Below are 8,478 nucleotides of genomic sequence, written 5' to 3' on the forward strand. Positions count from 1 at the left end.
GGGAAAGAGAAGGAGGAGATAATTTAATGTGATAGAGGTAGATCTCTCAATTAGCTAGATGGAAAAGTTGTCATTTTTACCATATCACGGAGTAAGTTGATACGTTTCACAATTTACGTAGCTTAGTTTGTATATTTTTGATATATCTATCACAATCCTGACAATTTCAGTTCTCCCCCGTCAGGAACACTTGACATTAAATTAGGAGCATCCTAGAGCCACCATCTTCTATAATGTACCCTTTCCTCCTGATTCTAACCTCAGGTCAGAAATGTGCAGGTCTGCTAAGTTGGGTTGTCTTGCGCTGACTGTAACTAAATATTAAATTTTAATTCTCACTCATCCCCATTATCTATTTACAAAAAACGAGACTCACAAACTAAGATTTTCCTAACTTTCTCCTCTCTTTCACATTCCACACATAATTATCAAATTGACTTAGGGTTTCCATAAAAAGAACTCCACATGCAGAGTTCTGTTATTCTTAAACTCAAAATGAAGAATGCTCAGTTTTTAAATCTATCCTGGACTAAATGTATCTAAACATTTTTAGATTTGCTGGAAGGAAAATCACAATTCCCTTTCCCAAAGCCAATATTTGAGTTGGTAGCCTGTAGCTTGCAAAGCAGTCACACACACTTAAAAGTTCTGCAAGCTGCTATCCTTAAGCTGTTTCCTTAAATTGTAAACACCTGTCTTCTTAATCCCCTTCCTCATATCCCCTAGGCAACTTGTAGAGAAAAAATTTAAGAGATTTAGTAAAATAAACACTTGCTTCCAAATTTACATTCTATCTTCCCACACATCTAAGATAAAAGTAATAAAGGTTTCATATTTGATAAGCTAAAGCTGGCATCTTAACCAAATACTTGCCCATCTACACTCTAAAAGAGAGAAGATGCCAAAATTTCAAGTTCTTAAACATTTCAAACTATTCTGAAAGATCGACCAATGTATGCAATATATCTACACTAACACAAGTTTAGTAAAATTACTGAAAAAGAAGCAGTGTAATAGAAACTAGCTGGCATAGGATTGCTCTCCTCTGACCATTTTCAAAGTCTGGGATGACTTCCTCTATCCTGATCAGTTTCCTACTGCTATTTGCCAATGTACACACATAACTAAAACTTTTAAGGACACCTCATAAATGGGCCAAAACATCTGTGCTTAGTGTAGCAAACTATTGTTGCAATTCGGTATAGTTTCTACTACATTTCTCTAATTTGCCATTAAGAATCCATTAGAGTAAACTGCACTGTCACTGATTGAAATCTCTTACCACACACTGAAAACCTAAAGGCATAACCAACTTTACTAATAATTCCTCTACAAACCCAAAAACTTAAAGGTCAGGTGTATTTTATTTTCTCCAACCTGGTCTCCTAAAAATAAATCACAGATATATTCCCCTTCTGCAGTTTAATTACCCTCTGGAGATGGCGGGTTAGAGTTGGAGGGTGTCATTTAGCAGCCTCTGGGGAATTGGAACCGCTTTCATTTGCATTGCTTCTTTGTAACAAGAATTCAGACAGACTGCCTCTTTTCCTCAGAAAAAGGTCACAGTCTATCATTAGGAGCTTGACTGAGAAATGGTAACATGTATATTTTTAATGATAAAAGTTAGAGACATTGAAAACCAATAACTATTGACATTTAAATTATTCATTTTTAAAACAGAGGGCACTATGGTGTGTCATTAGCACGTTCCTCATTATTGGGTTTTCATCCATTTACAGAATCTCTGGGTCATAAGGGGCAATAAAGGTCACTGTGTCCAACTACCACCTGATGCCTCGAAAATTTTCCATCCTCTGTGGTACAGTCTGATCTGTATTCTAAGAAATTACTTTTATAATCAGTGAAGAGCCAAGTCTTTACAATTTATATCAAATCTTCAACTTTATGCATTGGCCTTATCACCTTTGTTTTATTTAAACCCTAGAAAATAGTATTTTAAAAACTTCATAATTTTCACTTTGAATTCCTTCAACTCCTTTCTCCACTGGGCATTAATTTCTGGTTAGTTTTAAAATGTCTTTAATATATTGAAATGCAATTAAGTCAAATAAGCATGTGTTTTATTTCCTTGTTTATTAGAGAACTGATTAAAATATGCACCATTCAGATCTTTCATTAACATGTTTTCAAGAATAAATGTTTTCTTTGTGTCCACAAAAAAGAATATCTCAATAACGTGTATATAAAATGTGAGTAACATTCTGATGACAATAATTACTGTGAAATTCACTGCAATGATGATTACAGATTCAGTTCATATAAAGTCTTATCCTGAGTTCACCTGCCTTTCTTCTATTATCTTTAATCATGTTTCCCTTCTCTTTATGGTTCTCCATTTGCCTCCAGATGTAAACAACTGATTAGTGTGGTGAGTGATTTTAAACAGAAACCATTTTTGCCAGGGGATGAAATGGCAATAATTCTAGGATTAGAGAGGTTTTCCTACACTTAAAATGCACCTAAATAATCCAGAGCCTCCCAAACACAGATCACTTAATGCCTTAGTGTGAGCTCATCATCACCAGTATCCTCGGAAGCTGAGAGCATCTTAGGTTTTTCATTGATTTGACAAATATCTGCTTTGATTCCACTCAGTTCCAGATGCTGTGCTAGGTATTTGGTTTACCAAGAGAAATTAAACATAGAATCCAACATCAAAGAGCTCTTTCAAATGGAGGAAGACAGACATGCTTAGTAAAGAAAATAATAGTGGTGTGCATAGGTGACTATGGGGGCAGGGAGCAGCTGTACCCACCCCCAACGGGGAGTAATTAGAGGAGCCAACCCCCTGAGTTTGAAAGGACAAACTTGAGGCAGTAAAGATAAGTGAGGGAGGAGAGGTGGGTCTCATCTTATCTGGCAACTGTGGGTCCCTTTTAGAGCTGGAAATAACATCTGATATCATCTAGTTCAACCAACCTCTTCATTTTGCAGATGGGAAATTCAGTATTTTGGGGAGCCATTAATCTTTACAATGTTTTTTAGAGACTGCTAGAAGGCAAACATTCTGTCAATTTTTACAGAAAAGAATATTAAGGTAAGTGTATAGGAAGTGTCACCTACAAACTGCCACTTGCCATCTACCTCTACAAGGATCAAATTATGAGCCGCTGTGGCTGCTGACCTTCAAACGCCCTGAAAGGAGTTCAGGGTGGAGATCAGGAGTGAGGCACTCTGTGCTCTGGGAAAAACTGGCAGAACAGGCCACCAGATAGTTAGATATTTGCAGGAGACGATTTTATGAGCCCAAATCTTGCATCTTCTCATATCTAGAAAAGCATTAAAATCCTTCATGGTGACATCTGCTCCTCATGACTAGCAGTAACCTTCACAAGACAAGCAGAAACTTTCTGCAAAAAAATATGTGCTTGATTGCATGTACTCCCCCTTCACCAAAATCACATATATACTGACCTTCCCCCCTACCTCTTTAGAGCAGTTTCTCAGAGCTATCTGAAATGCTGTCCCCCAGGCTATAGTGCTCATTTTAACCCAAAGAAAATTTAACTTATGACTCTCACATTATGCTTTTTTTTTTCAGTAGACAGAAATAACTTACCAAAAGGTCCCACAAAAATATTTGATGAACGTGAACAGATATCTCAAGTCAGATATCTCTCACTCAACTAGTTATGATAGGAGAAAGGACATTATTTCTATGCCAAAAAAAACGGAGCACTGGGCTGAGAATTGAGAGCCCTGAGACTAATCGTTCTGTGACTTTGAACAGGCTCTTTACGTTTCCTCACTTATGAAATGAGTTGGTGGCATGAAACATCCCAAAATTCTAGGGCCATGTTGTCAGATTGCCCCAGTTCACAACACTGTGCACCAAAATATCTGTTGCTTGAAAATATAAAGGTTCTAGAGTCTCCCCCAAATCATCTGAGATTAAATGTCCCCTTTCATTAAGTTTTTGGTCCCTAAAATTTTTAATTCCATGCTTCTTCTTTATCCAGACTTATATGTATTTCTTTCTTTTTTTTTCAAAATCTCCTAAATTGCCTGAGCTATGATTAAGCATTTAGAAGATTCTCAACAAACTTACCCCATAATGAAAAAGCACTCTGAACAAACTTGTAGCTGTGGAACTTAAAAGCACTAAAACTGCAATATTTACAATATTTCAAACTCGAAGCCTTAACAATCCACCATCAGAGGGAAGTAAAAGCAGCCCAAATGTGAAGGAAAATGGTTAAATATTAATATGATGAGGTTTAAATTACAGGTCTGAAAATTCACCTGAGAAATTTTTCTTCTCGGTTCATAGGAAAGTCAAAGCCATGTTAAGACAGATCATCTCTATCAAACCCTAATTTCACACATTATTTCCTGTTTTTTTAACTACCTCCTCCTTTTCCTATTTATTTACTAAATATCCTTTAAATTTCCATGTTCAAAACCCAATGGCAAAATAAAACAGAGAAAGTCAACAGTTACTTGTTTGTTTTGTTCTTTATTTATTTGATTTGTTGGGTGGGTAGGTAGGAGGTTTTGTGTTGTTTGCTCATATATAGAAATTTTTTTCTCTAATATTACAATAGATGGCTCAAGATATAAGAAAAGTCTATCATTTGATGAGATCTTTAATTCCTCCTGGTATGCCAGCATTAAATTAATGCCCAGTTCTTTAATATGTTTAATGTGTTCTCAGTCAATTCAGTTTTCAATATAGTGATTGATATTGACTTAAAGTACTAAACTTTTCTGTATTTGTTTCACCTACTTTATAAGACCTTATTTTCCTTGGAATATCTTTGAGATTGTGTCCCACAAAAATCAATACTGTAATGAAATTATTCTATAAATTTATTTATTTTACGTTCATGTTATCCCTGAAAACAATTACATTCAAGTCTATGGAAGGTTTAATGTGGGTGTAAAACCAATCCCTGAAAACCTTAATAGTAAAGAGATTTCCATATATTGAATCACTGCTATATGAAGCTTATTCATTAGAACTACTATTACAATATTATGTATCGATTGCATTTGTTTTATTTAGTTCCATTTATATAATCCTCACCATCCATCAATATAAAAATGTCTGTTTCAACTTCCCTTTTAATTCTTTCTGCTTTAGAAATCTCTGCTCATCCCACTATTCCACATTTTACCAAATAGAACCTACACATTTTTCACCCATTTCACTATTTACATTCACTTACATTTATTTCCAATATATTTCAATACCACTTCAATATATATTATGTTTAAAAAAAATAGTAAAAGCAATGCACTACAAGCTCACTGTCCTTCAAGAATATACAAAGTACCTGAAGAAGCAGGACATAAATTAATGAGATAGTTACTGAATTAAAAAGTAGCAAATGAAAACCTTTAAAAGGAATGGGACAGGAGTTCTGGTTTCAGATAGTGACATAGGAGACTTGTGAACTTACCTCCTCCCATGGACCCACCGAATCTTCAGCTGCATATGGAACAATTCCCTCTGAAAGAAATCGAAAAACCCATTAAGTGTCATCTACACATGGGGCAAATGAGAAAACGACGCACATTGAAACACGTGGGAGGGGCTGAAACACAATCTTGCCACAAACCTCACCCCAGCACAGTGACACACAACAGGGAGGGAACTCCCCACTCCCAGCTGCCTCCTGAGGAGCAGAGGGTTTGGGACCCATACCTGGTACCCCCAACTTTTACGTCCTGTTCTCCCTGCTTCCACAATCACCAATTTAGATTCAGGACACTGTAGCCTCCTTGTTCACTGTCACTACTTCTAGTCTCTGTTCCTCTGCTATCACTGTTATTTTTCTTGTTTTGAAGCCTATATTGTCATCTTAAGTCCTTCTGTACCCTGGCTTAATCAGTGGACCCTAGAAATCTTTCCTCACATCCTGAATTAGATACCTTTATTGGATTCCTGAAGGACTTTATGTTTACCATTATTTTGCACTTAAAAGACCTCTTAATCATTGTCTATTCACCTGTATGACTCCTCCTTCAGTCTCTCAATGACTTGAAGGTAAGGACTGTGTCTTCTTCTCCTCTGTATTCTTGACACATAATATATTTCCTGACTTAGGACATTGGAGATACTCATAAATATTTGCTAAATGAATGAGTCACTGAATCCTGTACCACTGTCTTCCCATTCTCATCACAGGTGATAGGGTTCAGGACAAACTGCCCCAAAATATGGCACCTTGGCATATTGAACATTTCAAGCTGAAAGAATTTGAGAAACAACCAGTGCAGGAAGGATTCTCTGACCTTCTCCTGAGGCAGGTCATAAGACCCTCAAGTGAGAAGTGCCCTCCCTACACCCAGAGGAAAGGAGTGTCCTTATCTCTGGAGACAGAAGGAAACCAAGAGCAATCGGAACAAACAGGTCTTGCTGTTCCCCCTGTTCACTGCCTTTAGCTCGTACCCTTTTCCAGCCCATCACATTTTTCCACAGCTCTTCATCAAAGCTCACACAAAAACACTCAGATTTAACGACTTATGTGGTTCCTCATTTCCTTATGAAGGTTCCCAGGTCACATAAAACTTATATTAAATAAATGTGTATGCTTTCCTCTTGCTAATCAGGGGCCTCAGCCAAGAATTCAGAAGGGTAAAGGAAAGATATTTCCACACATACACACAGGCATTCTCCAACTTCCCTCCTTCCTCAGGAACTTGAGCACCTGAATATCAATGCTCTTTACTCCACTCATTCCCTCATCACTTTGCCTTTACAAAACACCACCTTTTCTTACCTGGATTTATTCAAACCTCTCTTAATTTTCTCCACTACATCCCTTCTTCTCCAAAGCACCTGGCCCAGTGTCGTGAACTTAAGAGGCGCTTGGGAAGTACATATGCTAGAGAGCAGAATAGCATCAGGCTCCAGAGGTAACAGACAGTCTCCAGAGGTCCGGGGCTGACCTGGTTGTGCATCACACCTCAGTAAGTCATCTCTGCTGCCATGAATGCAAGTCTCTTCACCAGTTAGAACTCTCTCATTGAATATCCATTCTTTCTTCTCCCTTCTTATACCCCTTTTCCTTGGAATTTCCAGGGAACTAAGCAAACAACAGCCAGATCCCAGTATCACTAGAAACAGCACTGATGCACAGTTATAAACTTTGTGGCTTCACTTTCTTTGTGTCTTCAGAAAGCTTAACGCTCAGTCACTACATGTGCTGGATGGCATTATTTGCTCAAGTTTTCACCCCTCCATATCCTTATCATGGTTCACTGTTGGGTAAACCACAGCAAATGCTACAATGCCCCAGTGCAGTTGGGCTTGGCCATGTGACTTGCTTTCACTGAGAGAATGTGAGTGGAAGTAAAACTATGTCAATTCTCAGCTACAAGCATCACGTGTTTCTGTTTTTCCCTGTGAATTTATGGCATCCTCCACATGAAGAACAAGCTTCAGATAGCCACTGACCTCAAAACAAAAGACCTTTGCAGCCGACCTGAGCTCAACACACAGCCTGAGACAGAACCCCATTAGCTGACCAGCAGAACAATGACCCAGAAATAAATCACTGTTATTTTAAACCAATGAGATTTAGGGTTTGGTTGTTAGGTTGAATTACTGCTAAACCAGACTGATACACCTTGCTTGAGGTATGTTCTGATTTATAAACCATTGGGCTTTAGCCAGTGAACTACAGTATAAGAGCAGAATCCTGTTTTTAAAACAGGTGTTCAATCTAATAAAGATATTAGAAATATCTCAAAAAAGGAGAGGTCCATATTTTACAACTCACTGGAGTTTTATGATGCTTTGGATTGGTTATTGTTCCTGCTACTTACCAGGGTTGGTACTGATCATTCTCTTCTATTAATTGATATGGCTAAGGTCCTATCTGCCATCTTTCTCTTCCTGAATGCATTTAGTCATAGTCATGATTAGAGCCTTCTTTATGTGGATGCTCAGCTCAAATGGTACCCGTAAACTTCAGCTGCATTATATCTTCACTGTTGAAGAAAAGCTTTTTAAGATTTGTGAAGAGCCATAAAGAATATGATTGGCATTAAAAATACATGATGTACAGTGATGAATTGAATATGGAAAAATACCCACATTTTTAGGCAAACAAGGTATAAAATTGACTAAAAACATTTTGAGGTTAAAGAAAAAGCTTAAGGTCCTAATCCCTGACATCATTAAAGCTGTTTTTTTTCTTTCTTATTTTTATTCCAAATATAGGTTCACATTCCACATAAAATTAGGACTCAGGTAGCCTGGGAATTAAGAAACAGATGGGAAACTCAGAGTCCAAAATTGGAATCTTTATTCAGCCTCTGCTACTGTATCATACTTAAAATTTTGCTCTTTCATCTCTACAATGAGTTGATTTGGCAAAACATTCCAGTCAGCAATGTTTAAGCTATTTTAGAGCCAGCTTTTAGATATCTCAGAGGTAGTTGAAAAACTCTCAAAATATTGAAAAAAAAAAGCTATCTTTAGTTCAATTTAATATATGATTTAAGCAT

This window comes from Lipotes vexillifer, unplaced genomic scaffold (assembly GCF_000442215.2).
Source record: "Lipotes vexillifer unplaced genomic scaffold, Lipotes_vexillifer_v1.1 scaffold1673, whole genome shotgun sequence".
Lineage (NCBI taxonomy): Eukaryota > Metazoa > Chordata > Mammalia > Artiodactyla > Lipotidae > Lipotes > Lipotes vexillifer.